The sequence below is a fragment of the Giraffa tippelskirchi genome, chromosome 13, assembly GCF_054371585.1.
Source record: "Giraffa tippelskirchi isolate mGirTip1 chromosome 13, T2T-mGirTip1v1.2.pri, whole genome shotgun sequence".
In the NCBI taxonomy this organism is placed as follows: Eukaryota; Metazoa; Chordata; class Mammalia; order Artiodactyla; family Giraffidae; genus Giraffa; species Giraffa tippelskirchi.
In genome coordinates, this window is record NC_137287.1 from 33,426,012 (window position 1) to 33,439,347 (window position 13,336).

The window sequence follows — 13,336 nt, forward strand, 5'->3', positions numbered from 1 at the left end:
TCCCCCCACCCATATTTTTAAAAAGTAACAACAAAAAAAAAGAGGTGAAATTAGTATTTATATTTTATCTAACCCAGTATATAAAAAACTGTATCATATCAACATATACTCCAGGTTTTCTTAGCTTTTAATGAGATATTTTAAAATACCTGGAATGCAAAAGTAGGAAGTCAAGAACCACCTGTAATAACAGGCAAATTTGGCCTTGGAGTACAGAATGAAGCAGGGCAAAGGCTAACAGAGTTTTGCCGAGAGAATGCACTGTCATAGCAAACATCCTCGTCCAACAACACAAGAGAAGACTCTACACATGGACATCACCAGATGGTCAATACCGAAATCAGATTGATTATATTCTTTGCAGCCAAATTGGAGAAGCTCTATACAGTCAGCAAAAACAAGACTAGGAGCTGACTGTGGCTCAGATCATGAACTACTAATTGTGAAATTCAGACTTAAATTGAAGAAGGCAGTGAAAACCAGTAGGCCATTCAGATATGACCTAAATCAAATCCCTTATGATTATACAGTGGAAGTGACAAATAGATTGAAGGGATTAGATCTGATAGACAAAGTGCATGAAGAACTATGGACAAAGGTTCCTGACATTGTACAGGAGGCAGGGATCAAGACCATCCCCAAGAAAAAGAAATGCAAAAAGGCAAAATGATTGTTTAAGGAGGCCTTACAAATATCTGAGAAAAGAGAAGAGAAAAGCAAAGGAGAAAAGGAAAGATATACCCATCTGAATACAGAGTTCCAAAGAATAGCAAGAAGAGATAAGAAAGCCTTCCTCAGTAATCAATGCAAAGAAATAGAGGAAAACAATAGACTGGGAAAGACTAGAGATCTCTTCAAGAAAATGAGAGATACCAAGGGAACATTTCATGCAAAAATGGCCACAATAAAGACAGAAATGGTATGGACCTAACAGAAGCAGAAGATATTAAAAAGAGGTGGCAAGAATACAAAGAAGAACTATACAAAAAAGATCTTCATGACCCAGATAACCACAATGATGTGATCACTCCCCTAGACCCAGACATCCCAGAGTCCAAAGTCAAGTGGGCCTTAGGAAGCATCACTACGAACAAAGCTAGTGAACGTGATGTAAGTCCAGTTGAGCTATTTCAAGTCCTAAAAGATGATGCTGTTAAAGTGTTGCACTTGATATGCCAGCAAATTTGGAAAACACAGCAGTGGCCCCAGGATTGGAAAAGGTCAGTTTTCATTCCAATCCCAAAGAAAGGCAATGCCAAAGAATGTTGAAACTACCGGACAATTGCACTCATCTCACACACTAGCAAAGTAATGCTCAAAATTCTCCAAGCAAGGCTTCAACAATATGTGAACCAAGAACTTCCAGATGTTCAAGCTGGATTTAGAAAAGGCAGAGGAACCAGAGATCAAATTGCGAACATCTGTTGGATCATCGAAAAAGCAAGAGAGTTCCAGAAAAACACCTACTTCTGCTTTATTGATTATGCCAAAGCTTTTGACTGTGTGGATCACAACAAACTGTGGAAAATTCTGAAAGACATGGGAATACTAGACCACCTTTCCTGCCTCCTGAGAAACTATATGCAGGTCAAGAAGCAACAGTTAGAACCAGACATGGAACAACAGACTGGTTCCAAATTGGGAAAGGAGTACGTCAAGGCTGTATATTGTCACCCTGCTTATTTAACTTATATGCAGAGTACATCGTGCGAAATGACAGGCTGGAAGAAGCACAAATTGGAATCAAGATTGCCGGGAGAAATAGCAATAACCTCAGATATGCCAATGACACCACAGAAAACTAAGAGGAACTTAAAAGCCTCTTGATGAAAGTGAAAGAAGAGAGAGAAAAAGCTGGCTTAAAACTCAACATTAAAGAAAACTAAGATCATGGCATCCAGTCCCATCACTTCATGGCAAATAGATGGGGAAACAATGGAAACAGTGACAGACTTTATTTTCTTGGGCTCTAATATCACTGCAGATGGTGACTGCAGCCATGAAATTAAAAGACGTTTGCTCCTTGGAAGAAAAGCTATGACCAATCTAGACAGCATATTACAAAGCAGAGACATTACTTTGCCAACAAAGGTCGGTCTAGTCAAAGCTATGGTTTTTCCAGTAGTCATGTATGGATGTGAGAGTTGGACCATAAAGAAAGCTGAGTGCCGAAGAATTGATGCTTTTAAACTGTTGTGTTGGAGAAGACTCTTGAGAGTCCCTTGGACTGCAAGGAAATACAACCAGTCCATCCTAAAGGAAATCAGTCCTGAATATTCATTCAAAGGACTGATGCTGAAGCTGAAACTCCAATACTTTGGCCACCAGAAAGGAAGAGCGGACTCACTGGAAAAGACCCTGATGCTGGGAAAGATTGAAGGCAGGAAGAAAAGGGGATGACAGAAGATGAGATGGTTGGATGGCATCACCGACTCAACGGACTTGAGTTTGAGTAAAATCCGCGAATTGGTGATGGACAGGGAGGCCTGGCGTGCTGCAGTCCATGGGGTCACAGAGTTGGATATGACAGAGCAACTGAACTGAATGAGATATTTTTTGTTCTTTTTTCATATCAAATCAGGAAACCCTATGAATATTTTCACCACTAACTTGTCAATTTGGGGGCCCCACACATTTTGTGCTTAGTCGTTCAGTAGTGTCCGACTCTGTTGCAGTCCCATGAACTGTAGCCCCCCAGTCTCCTCTGTCGATGGGGATTCTCCAGGCAAGAATACTGGAGTGGGTTGCCATTTCCAACCCCTACATTAACCACATGTGGCTGGCGGCTCCCATATGGATAGCACTGCTCCATAATGCTCGTTCTCAGCAGGAAGTTACCCCCGCCCCACTCCACCCCCATCTCACTAGGGAAACATTTGGGAAATTTTAGGCGCTCTTTTTGTTTCCATTTTTTTTTTTCCTTTGGCTGCACAGCATCAGGGTCTTTTCCAATAAGTTAGTTCTTCGCATCAGGTGGCCAGAGTAGTGGAGCTTCAGCTTCAGCATCAGTCCTTCCAATGAATATTCAGGGTTAGTTGATTTCCTTTAGGATTGACTGGTTGATCTCCTTACTGTCCAAGAGCCTTCTCCAGCACCACAATTCGAAAGCCTCACTTCTTTGGTGTTCAGCCTTCTTTATGGTCCAACCCTCACATCTGTACATGACTACTGGAAAAACCATAGCTTTGACTGTACAACAGCTTTGTTGGCAGGGATCAAACTCATGCCGTCTGCAGTGGAAGCATGGAGTGTTAGCCACTGGACCACCAGGGAAGTTCCTGTCCCGCAATTATTGAGGAGCTGTTGGCATAAAGTGGGCAGGCGCCAGGCACGATGCCGCTCCTGCAATGCATGGGACAGTGCTGCCAAATGAAGAACGGTCCCATGCCCCGCCTGTGACTTTTGAATCTTCCACTGAACATTCACAAAGATGGTAAAACAAATGAACAAGCAAACAGAAACATCTATAAGCTCTGAACCTACTTCTCTGGTTTATGTATGATCCCAAAGTGTCTTTTGGACTATTTTGTTGTACACTGAACAGTCCAAGAAGTTAGCTACCCAGTAAATCCTAGGAAGACCATGCTTTGTTTAGTTTGGAATCTTACCAGGAGCCATCTACCAGCTGGGAAATTCACATTTCCAACTGTGGTGTCTGTATGGCGACACAGCACAGCCTTATCAGTTTGCATTTTCAGCATCTGCCCACTCCTTTAAGTCTCGCAGAGTATTTGTGCCTACACATTTACTTGTAGAAATGCATATTATTTTATTATAAATGACATTTTTCATGTTTTTCCTTTTAAAAATACAGTTGGGTCATGGTATTCATTTTTGTAAATTATGCCTGGAAAGAGGTTACATTGTCCATGAATTTTCTTTCAGGAGAGTAAAGTGAGATTATGAAATATTTGTATTAAAAGGAAGCTTTAGGGACTTCCCTGGTAGTCCAGTGGCTAAGACTCCACGCTCCCAATGCAGGGGACCTGGGTAGCATCCGTGGTCAGGGAATTGGATTCCACATGCCACAACTAAGGGTTTGCATGGCACAACGAAAGATTCCCGCTGGCCGCAACAAAGATCAAAAATCCTGTGTGCCGCAACTAAGACCTGGCATGGCCAAATACTTTTAAAAAAAAAGGAGCTTTGGGTATAACGGGTTGTCTGCAAGACCCAGGCCCTGGCCTAGCCCAACTCTCCTGTTGCTTGGAGGGACTGAACCATCTTTTCACCACCTGAGGTTTCTAGGGCATCTCCTGATGACACACTCTGATTGTGTGTCCCAAACCCTAGAGGATCTAGACACAGTAGTCAGAACCAGGTCAAGAAGAGCCTTGAACGCCATCCTAAGGGCTTTGAACTTAATCTGAAGGCAAAGGAAGCCACTGAACAGTGGCTATTTGTTCTTCGTTTTATTTCAAATCTTCCATGTCCACAGCAGCTCTTCAAAATTTCCCCCGTATTTAATAAAGCCTTCACCTTGACATAATTTTAGAGTTACAAGAGGTTGAAAACATAGTACAGAGATTTCTCATCCACTCTTCACCCGCCTTTCCCTAATAATAACGTCTTCTATAAATAAATAGAGTCCATTATCAAAACCAGGAAATTAACACTGGTATAATGCTATTCACTAAACTTCAAACTTCATTCATGTTCCCCAGTTTTTACAGGTGTTGTGTGTGTAATACTATGAAATTTTATTACATGTGTCTAGATACTTGTAACCACTTCCGAAATTGGGATACAAAATGATGACAACATTACAAGCATGTTTAACAACTACGTGCTTTACTGCTATGCAAGTAGTTGTGTGCCCTTTGGTAAGTATTCACAGTGCATCATTGTATAGATTATACAAAGCAGGATGGGGGAAAATGACAGGACACTTCCTTTTTTATTTCCTTTGATTCCAAATATCCTTTAAATTATCTTTTTTATTTTTATTTTATTTTATATCTATTGGGTATTCTTTTTCTTAAGAGTCAGAAGTATTGTTTCCACATATTAGGTAGCTTAATTTCTATTCACTGCTCAGTCCTATAACTCTGTTTCATCAAAGTTTGCTATCTTTATCAAAGGACTTCACACTAGAAACCAAAACACATGAGATGGCATGACATACACCCTTTCCTGTATCTTTTTTTAAAGGAATTATAAGAATAATTCATGAAATAATTTTAATAATGAGTCAGTACCTAGACTGTGAATTGCAATCTTGACTGCAGATTAGGAGCACAAGAATAGAAAGATTCTTTTTAAAATCTTATGTCCAGGCTCTAATTTATACCATCAAATCAGAACCCATTGGGACTTCCTTGGCAGTCTGGGGGTTAAGACTCCATGCTTCCAATGCACGGGGTGCCGATTCAATCCCTAGTCGGGAAACTAATATCTCATATGCCACTTGGCGTGTCCTAAATAAACAAATAAAATGAAAGATATTAACACTGTTTATTTACATGGATAGTATATAAATGCTATCAAAGTTAAAAAAAAGAGTGAGAACCCTATTTGGATAGGGTCCAGGCATCAGCAATATTTTAAACTTTTAATTTTGAGGTTATTTTAGATTTATAGAAAATTTGTTTTTAAAAAAAGCCCCCAAAAAATAAAAAGCCCAAATAGTTCCTCTAAGACCCTGATGCTGGGAAAGATTGAAGGCAGGAGGAGAAGGGGACAACAGAGGATGAGATGGTTGGATGGCATCACTGACTCAATGGACATGAGTTTGAGCAAACGCTGGGAGATAGTGGAAGACAGAGGAGCCTGGAGTGCTGCAGTCCATGGGGGTGGCAGAGTCGGACATGACTGAGTGACTGAAAAACAGCAATATCTCTTATAATCATAGGGCAATGGGGTTATTGGTTATGGAGCAATAAACAACTCATATGTACCTACCTCCTAGTTTTGTAAAGATTTTTTTTTTTTTTTAAGCAATCCCAATCTGGGTTGGGCTTCCCATGAGTCTTAGTGGTAAAGAATTCACCTGCCAATGCAGAAGACTCAGAAGACTGGAGTTCAATCTCTGGGTGAGGAAGATCCCCTGGAGGAAATGGCAACCCACCCCAGTATTCTTGCCTCAAAAATTCCATGGACAGAGGAGCCTGGTGGGCTACAGTCCACGGGGTTACAAAGAGTTGGACAGAGTGACTGAGCAACGCACATATTCTGGTTTGTCTGCCCTCAGCAAAACTTTAATTTAATTTAATTTAATTTTGGCTGTGTGGGCCTTTATTACTTTGCATGGGTTTTCTCCAGTTGCAGTGAGCAGGGGCTACTCTTCATTGAGGTGATCAGGCTTCTCATTGCGGTGGCTCCTCTCGTTGCAGAGCATGGGCTCTAGGCACCAGGCCTTCAGTAGTTGCAGCTCCAGGGCCCTAGAGCGAGCTCAGTAGTCATGGTGCACAGGCTTAGTTGCTCCGCTGCATGTGAGATCTTCCTGGACCAGGAATCAAACCCAGGTCCCCTGCATTGGCGGGTGGGTTCTTATCTACTGTGCCACCAGGGAAGTCCAAGATTAAATTTAATAATGTATGGTAAGGGCTTAGCATAGTACCTTATATAACTGCTTATTAATATGCTAAAAATGATATACACACATGCACAGAGATTATAAAATGACAGAGATCCCAGGGACAGCAGCAGAGAGAATTTCCTCATCAGAATGTCTTGAGGAGAGAAAAGTACAGAGGCTATTGCTCAAAGTCTAGAGAGATTGCTCAGGAAACTTACAGAAAGAGGGTTGCAAATTGGTGGCCAGGAACCAGAATTTAGCCCAGGAACGTGTTTTTGTTGGGGTGGTAAAAAAAATGCTTTATTAAAAAATCAAGCCACTATATAAAACTCAAAAAAAAATTTTAACATCAAATTCCACATTCCATTTTCTCTTGGAAATTCCTAAGCTATGGCAACACTGGGCTTCCCAGGTGGCCCTATGGATAAAGAATCCACCCGTCGATGCAGGAGAGATTAGAGACTTGAGTTCGATTTCTGGGTCAGGAAGATCCCCGGCAGGAGGCCATGGCAACCCACTCCAGTATTCTTGCCTGAAAAATCCATGGACAGAGAAACCCAGTGAGCTACGGTCCATGGAGTCGCAAAGAGTTGGACATGACTGAAGCAACTTAGCACATATGCATGGCAACACTGTACCCACAGTACCCCTGGCAACAAGCTGCTGGAATTCAGTAGTAGCTGTCCCTTTAAAAAAGGAAGTGTTGGGATTCCCATTTGCCACAGTCCCTAGTCCTCCCAATTGCCCTCCAGCACTAAGGCTGAAACCCAAACACACTTAACATTTCAGCATTTGAGTTCCTGTTTTCTTTTAGCAGAGCCATCTTTCTCAGTACCCATTTCTAAAGTTAGAAAAAAGACTTTATGGCATTTGAAAAGTAAATCTAAGTTCTGTATTATGTGAAGAAAGATTACTCAAGGCTCCCTGGCATTTAGTGGCATGAATTTACCCTTTCGAACTTTATAGATTCTTGCTAGCACTTGTCAGAAGCTGACAAGCCTGGGAAGGAGGGGGCTGGGTGTGGTGGGGCGGGGTATGGAGAACACAGGCGCTTCTAGAACTCCTTTCGCTTTATCGCTACAATCGTTACAGTATGAAAGAGAGGACTGGGAGGCTCTGAAAAACAGGAGATGGACAAACTGCTGTTTTCTGCAAACCCCCGGACAGCCAGCATTCTCGGCAAGCAATCGAATTGTATGAGACCAGAGAAGGAATTTCTCAGCAATGTGCATTAAAATCTAGCTGCCTATTTGACTCCGTGCATTTTCCCCTCTGCAACAAGAATCTGTTATGTTAATGCTGCTAAGAATTATTGGATTGAAAGGTATATTTTTAAAGATACAAGGAAGAACGAATAGGAAGGGTGACGTCAATCATTTATCTGATTACCTAAGGTGCCACGTGCTTTTACATACTCCGCGTTTTCTCCTCCGGTCTCCCCCTTCCTCTTCCCTGGATTTACACTGAAGTCAACCTAGTACTCATGACCTCAGGGGAGAGACGTAGCAGGGGATAGAGTAGAAATAATCTTTGGGACTTTTGTTTTCAAAACTCAACAGCACGTTATGTGGAATAACAGCCAAGAAGTAATTGTGATGTGAAGAAGATGCAGTATGCCTTGATTCGTTTGCTAAAGTTTGCGTTGGGGGAAAAGGAAGGAAGAAAGGAAGCTGTGTAACTCTAGTGCCAAGAGGCTTCTTGGAGAAATGGCCAAGTTAAGATCTGGAGCAGGAAATGTGTGAGGTGAGCGAAGACTACTAGGGTCCTCTCAAATCCAGGTGTCAAGTTCAAGAGTCTCCTGCAGGCCAAAGAGGGGGTAATTTGACTATCAATAAGGATAACTGAGGGGCTTTCCAGGTGGCTCTGTGGTAAAGAATCCACCTGTCAGGGGAAGCACACTGATTGAAACCGCCCACCCTGGCCAGGCACCATAGTAACTATCTGCATGAGTTGTTTTACGACAGGAGGTTCTGCTAAGGAACACGGAACTAATAAGCCACCTACCACCACCAACTGGAAGAGTTCGGGAAAGGTCAAACGGAGACACCGCGTGTCTGTCCACTTCCCAGAATCCCTCTCGCTAGCATCCATCTTGGCTGAACTATGCGTGCGCCACCAGGAAAGACTCTGAATTAGAATGAGTGGCCAAAGACCACCTGGAAACTAATCCCATCACCATAAAACCCGAGACTGCGAGCCACGCGGCAAAGCTGTTCTCCTGGGTTCCCTTACCCTACTGCTCTCCACCCGGGTGCCCTTTCCCAATAAAATCTCTTGCTTTGTCACTACATGTGTCTCCTCGGACAATTCATTTCCGAATGTTAGACAAGAGCCCAGTTTCAGGCCCTGGAAGGTGTCCCCCTTCCTGCAACACACCTGCCAATGCAGGAGACATGGGTTTGCTCCCTGGGCTGGGAAGATCCCCTGGAGAAAGAAATGACAAGCCACTGCAGTATTCTTGCTTGGAGAATCCCATGGACAGAGAAGCCTGGTGGACTACAGTCCATGGGGTCGTAAAAACGTCAGATACAATTTAGTGACTAAAACAACAAGGATAACGAAATGGGTTGAAATAAATACATTTAAATCCATAAACACGTAATCATACTTAAAAAAAAAAACACCTCACCTTACAGGATATGAATGAACCAGCTCATTCTGTTTTGAAATCTGGCAAACAAGGGGAAAGAAACAAGCATTTGTTTTGCCTTCCTTCTTCAAATAGAACCTCAAGATAACCGAACAATTGATTTAGCGACGAGTCCACCTAACACAGGAAGAAAGAATAGATCGAATCAGAACGTTACCACTTAGCAACTCTGAATAAATTAATAGTTAAGGCAACAAGTGTTAGTGACCTCCAAATTGACAAAAAGAGGCAACCTAAGACTGTGTACCTCCCAGCAGAAATGCACACACCAGCCTGAAGAAGTCTTGCCAAACAATGGAATCTGATACTAAAGGGATGAATATTAGGTGGTCTCTGCCCCAAGCAAGAGGAGGCAGAGAGAACTGTCTGAGGACACAAAGACTTTCAGAGTTTGGAATTCCCTGATGGTCCAGTAGTTAGGACTCTGTGCTTTCACTGCCGAGGGCCCGGTTCAGTCCCTGGTTGAAGATCCCACAAACCACGGAGCACAGCCAAAAACAAAACACAAAACAGACTACCTGATACTTGAGCTGGGCGTTAGTGAGCCCTTCAGAGGGTACAGCCATGGAGACCTGAGAGATGTCATCCTTGGGGGAAATGAAGTCCAGGGTGGCTGGAGAGTTAAGAGCAATAGAAGTGTCTGGAAAGGAGGCTGCTGCCCCACTCCCTCCTGTGTTGCTGCCGTTTAGTCGCTAACTGGTGTCCGACCCTTTGTGACCCCATGGACTGCAGCATACCAGGCTTCCCTGTCCCTATCTCCCAGAGTTTGCTCAAATTCATGTCGGTTGAGCCGGTGATGCTATATAAACATCTCATCCTCTGCCACCACCTTCTCCTTTTGCCTTCAATCTTTCTTAGCAACTCAGGGTCCTTTTCCAGTGAGTCGGCTCGTCACAATCAGGTGGCCAAAGTATTGGAGCTTCAGCTTCAGCATCAGTCCTTCCAATGAATATTCAGTTAGTTTCCTTTAGGATTGACTGGTTGGATCTCCTTGCTGTCCAAGGGACTCTGTAAAAGTCTTCTCCAGCACTACAGTTTGAAAGCATCAATCCTTTGGTGCTCAGCCTTCTTTATGGTCCAACTCTCACATTCATACATGACTAATGGAAAAATCAAATCTTTGACTCTACGGACGTTTGTCGGCAAAGTGACGTCTCTGCTTTTTAATACATTGTCTAGGTTTGTCATATCTTTCCTTTCAAGCAGCAAGCATCTTGGTGTTACAGGGAATGAAAGATCAGGGAGGTTAGGAAGTTTGCCCACAGCCAGAGTCTATGAACTCAGGACTTAAATCCAGGTTTATAGAATGCTTGCAGGCTTTAAGTTTTCATTTGCTCAGTAGGATTTTTTTGTCTGTGTTGGTTTTCTTCTCTACATTAAATCACACACCCAGATGTGTTGGGCCTGGAGCCCAGGCGTCAGTCATTTTTTAAGCCCCTACCCCCATAATTTCAACCTGCAGTCTGGATTGAGAACGACTGGATGGGTTGATCCTCCTAAATCTCCACGCACTTTCCAGTAACTCTAAATCCCTCACTCGGCCGGTCCAGGTGGACGCGCTTTCACCATGCTTGCTTAATTTTGAGCACCAGAAGTTTCTCGAAGGTGGGGAATGGCGGTGATGCAGAAGCTAAAACAGATGAGCTCGGCTCTTTTCCCACATTTCGGCATCCCATGTGCAAGAAAAGAAGCTGAGAACATTCTCCCTCCTGTTGTTTGGTTTGGGAGAATTTTTGTTGGTGCTGTTGTTCTTTGATTTTTTTTTTTTTTCCCACCTAGACTCCCACGAGGTGAGAAACGGGGAGTCCTGCTTGGCTGGGCAGGCGGGCAGGCAGCTGCTGGGGCCGCCTCCTCTCTGGAATCATCGCTGCATCCTCACTCTCAAAGTTGTCCAGCCCCCACACCCACCCACCGCAGGGCCGGAACCGCAGCTGCAGGCGCAGAGCAGACGGAGCGCCGCCCCCTCACCTCCTCCGCCCCCCGCCCCCAGCGCCGCTGCCAGGGGAGGGCGGAGGAGGCGAGAGAACGGGAACCTGCGAACCATCCCCCAACTGCCGTGTGCACACGCTTCTCCCGGGGAGCGGAAGTGGCCCCCAGGGCGCTCCTCTTCTGGACTCATTCTTCTCCTTTTAACATACAAGTGGGGATGCCCCCACCTAAGGCAATATGGGGCGCCCATCTCAAATTGCAGGTTTAGCAAGCTGCAGCCCGCTTCTCCGGGAGCTGGGCGCCCCTGGGCCTGACCCTCTTTCTCAGGCACCCAGAGACCCCGTTTCTCTCTCTCCATCCCCACATCTCCCCGTAAACCCAAGACGACTGTGTTACACTGGCTTTGAGAGCGATCAGAGGTAATGGCAACCCAGGGCAGGAAACTTCCTGCTCAACGTGACCAAGCACCCTTAAGCGGTCATTCTCCTCTGTTAGCTAGGAGGCTTTTGGTTCCAAATGACCGAAACCCATCTGAAATGGCCCTGGAGAAGGACGCGGCCACCCCCTCCAGCATTCTTGCCTGAGAAATACCATGGACAGAAGGAGCCTGGCGGGCGACAGTTCACGGGGTCGCAAAGACTCGGTGGCGACTTGCCGACTACACAACAACATCTGAAAAGGACTTAAGCTAATAGGGAAGGGATCACTGGAAAGTCCGGGGAGGGAGATTTCAGGTCCAGCTGGATCCAGCACCTGTGTGAGACTTCCTGTCTGTCTTCTCCTGTCCCTTCCCTCTCTCTTGTCTCGTTTGGTGTCCCCTTCTTCTATTTTTTTCAGGGCTACCCTCCCCTTCTTCTATTTTTTTCAGGGCTACCCTCCCCTCCTCCCCATCTCTCTCTCCATCCTCCCTACCCCTCCACCACCTCTACGCACTAGAAACCAGTAGTGTGTATACACGCTCACACGCACGCACACACACAGAGCAGTTGTGACAACCCAAAATGTATCTAAACATTGCCAGAATGTGTGTGCATGTGTGTATCACACCTCCCCTGCCTCATTAAAGGAAGAAACCTTTGTGAGAGATAATTGTGGGTTGGAGCACTGGGGAAAGGGTGCCTGTGGGTCCTAAATCTGGATTCCTCCGAAGATAAGCTTCCCATTGCCATGTCTTTAACTGAATCGGGGAGTTGTTGTTCAGTTGCTCAGTCGTGTCTAACTCATTGCGACCCCATGAACTGCAGCCTGCCAGGTTTTCCCTGTCCTTCACCATCTCCTGGAGTTTGCTGAAACTCATGTCCTTTGAGTCAGTGATGCTATTCAGCCATCTCATCCTCTGTCGCCCCCTTCTCCTCTTGCCCTCAATCTTTCCAGCATTAGGGTCTTTTCCAGTGAATCAGCTCTTCACATCAAAAGTGGCCAAAGTATTGGAGCTTCAGCTTCAGCATCAGTCCTTCCGGCGATTGTCAGTGTTGATTTCCTTTAGGATTGACTGGTTTGATCTCCTGCAGTCCAAGGGACTTGCAAGAGACTTCTCCAACACCACAATTAGAAAGCGTTTATCCTTTGGCACTCAGCCTTCTTTATGGTCCAACTCTCACATCCATACACGACTCCTGGAAAAACCATAGCTTTGACTAGACAGACCTCCTTGGTCGGCAAAGTGATGTCTCTGCTTTTTAATATGCTGTTTAGCTCTTCTTCCAAGGAGCAAGAGTCTTTTAATTTGGGAGGAGCCTGCATGAAATCCCCCCTTATCAGTCCCTGAAGCTTTCTGGGCCTGTGTCACTGTTGTTTGTTTATATTTTAATGCTGTGAGCATAAAAGAGATATTTATTCAAAAACATTCAGCATGGCCCAGAACTGACAAGTTTATTTTAAGGTCCTGCAAACCAGTCCTGAGAGCAGGGTTTGATTGCCACCTTGGCATCAAATTAGTGCTTTTAAAGATGCATTAAATTGTCCCTTTGATCTAATAATTGCCTTTTGCTATGGTGATGCCTCCCAGCTGGCAACAAAAGCCATTGTTAACTCCTGCAACTTAGAGAAAAACGTGATTTTTCTCAGACTGGAAGGTTAGGAGGTGACAAATCACCCAGACTTGACTGTTTTCTTCCCAGATTTGGGCTGAGGATGGCATCTGGCTTCCCTTGTAAACTTAGTTCCTTTGTGTGTGCGTGTTCAGTCGCTTCAGTCGTGTCCGACCTTTTGTGAACCTTAGACTGTAGCCCACCAGGCTC

The 13,336-nt window shown here is 44.5% G+C and overlaps 1 long non-coding RNA gene across 1 annotated transcript; it reads right to left on the minus strand.

Annotated features, from left to right (window-relative positions):
• Positions 1–5,435: 5,435 nt before the first annotated feature.
• LOC145532992 (uncharacterized) lies at positions 5,436–11,131 on the minus strand. Its single transcript, XR_014073745.1, has 3 exons — positions 9,686–11,131; positions 9,147–9,284; positions 5,436–7,049 (listed from the first exon to the last, which is right to left on the minus strand). It is a non-coding gene; the product is annotated as an uncharacterized LOC145532992 (long non-coding RNA).
• Between the last annotated feature and the right edge of the window lie 2,205 nt (positions 11,132–13,336).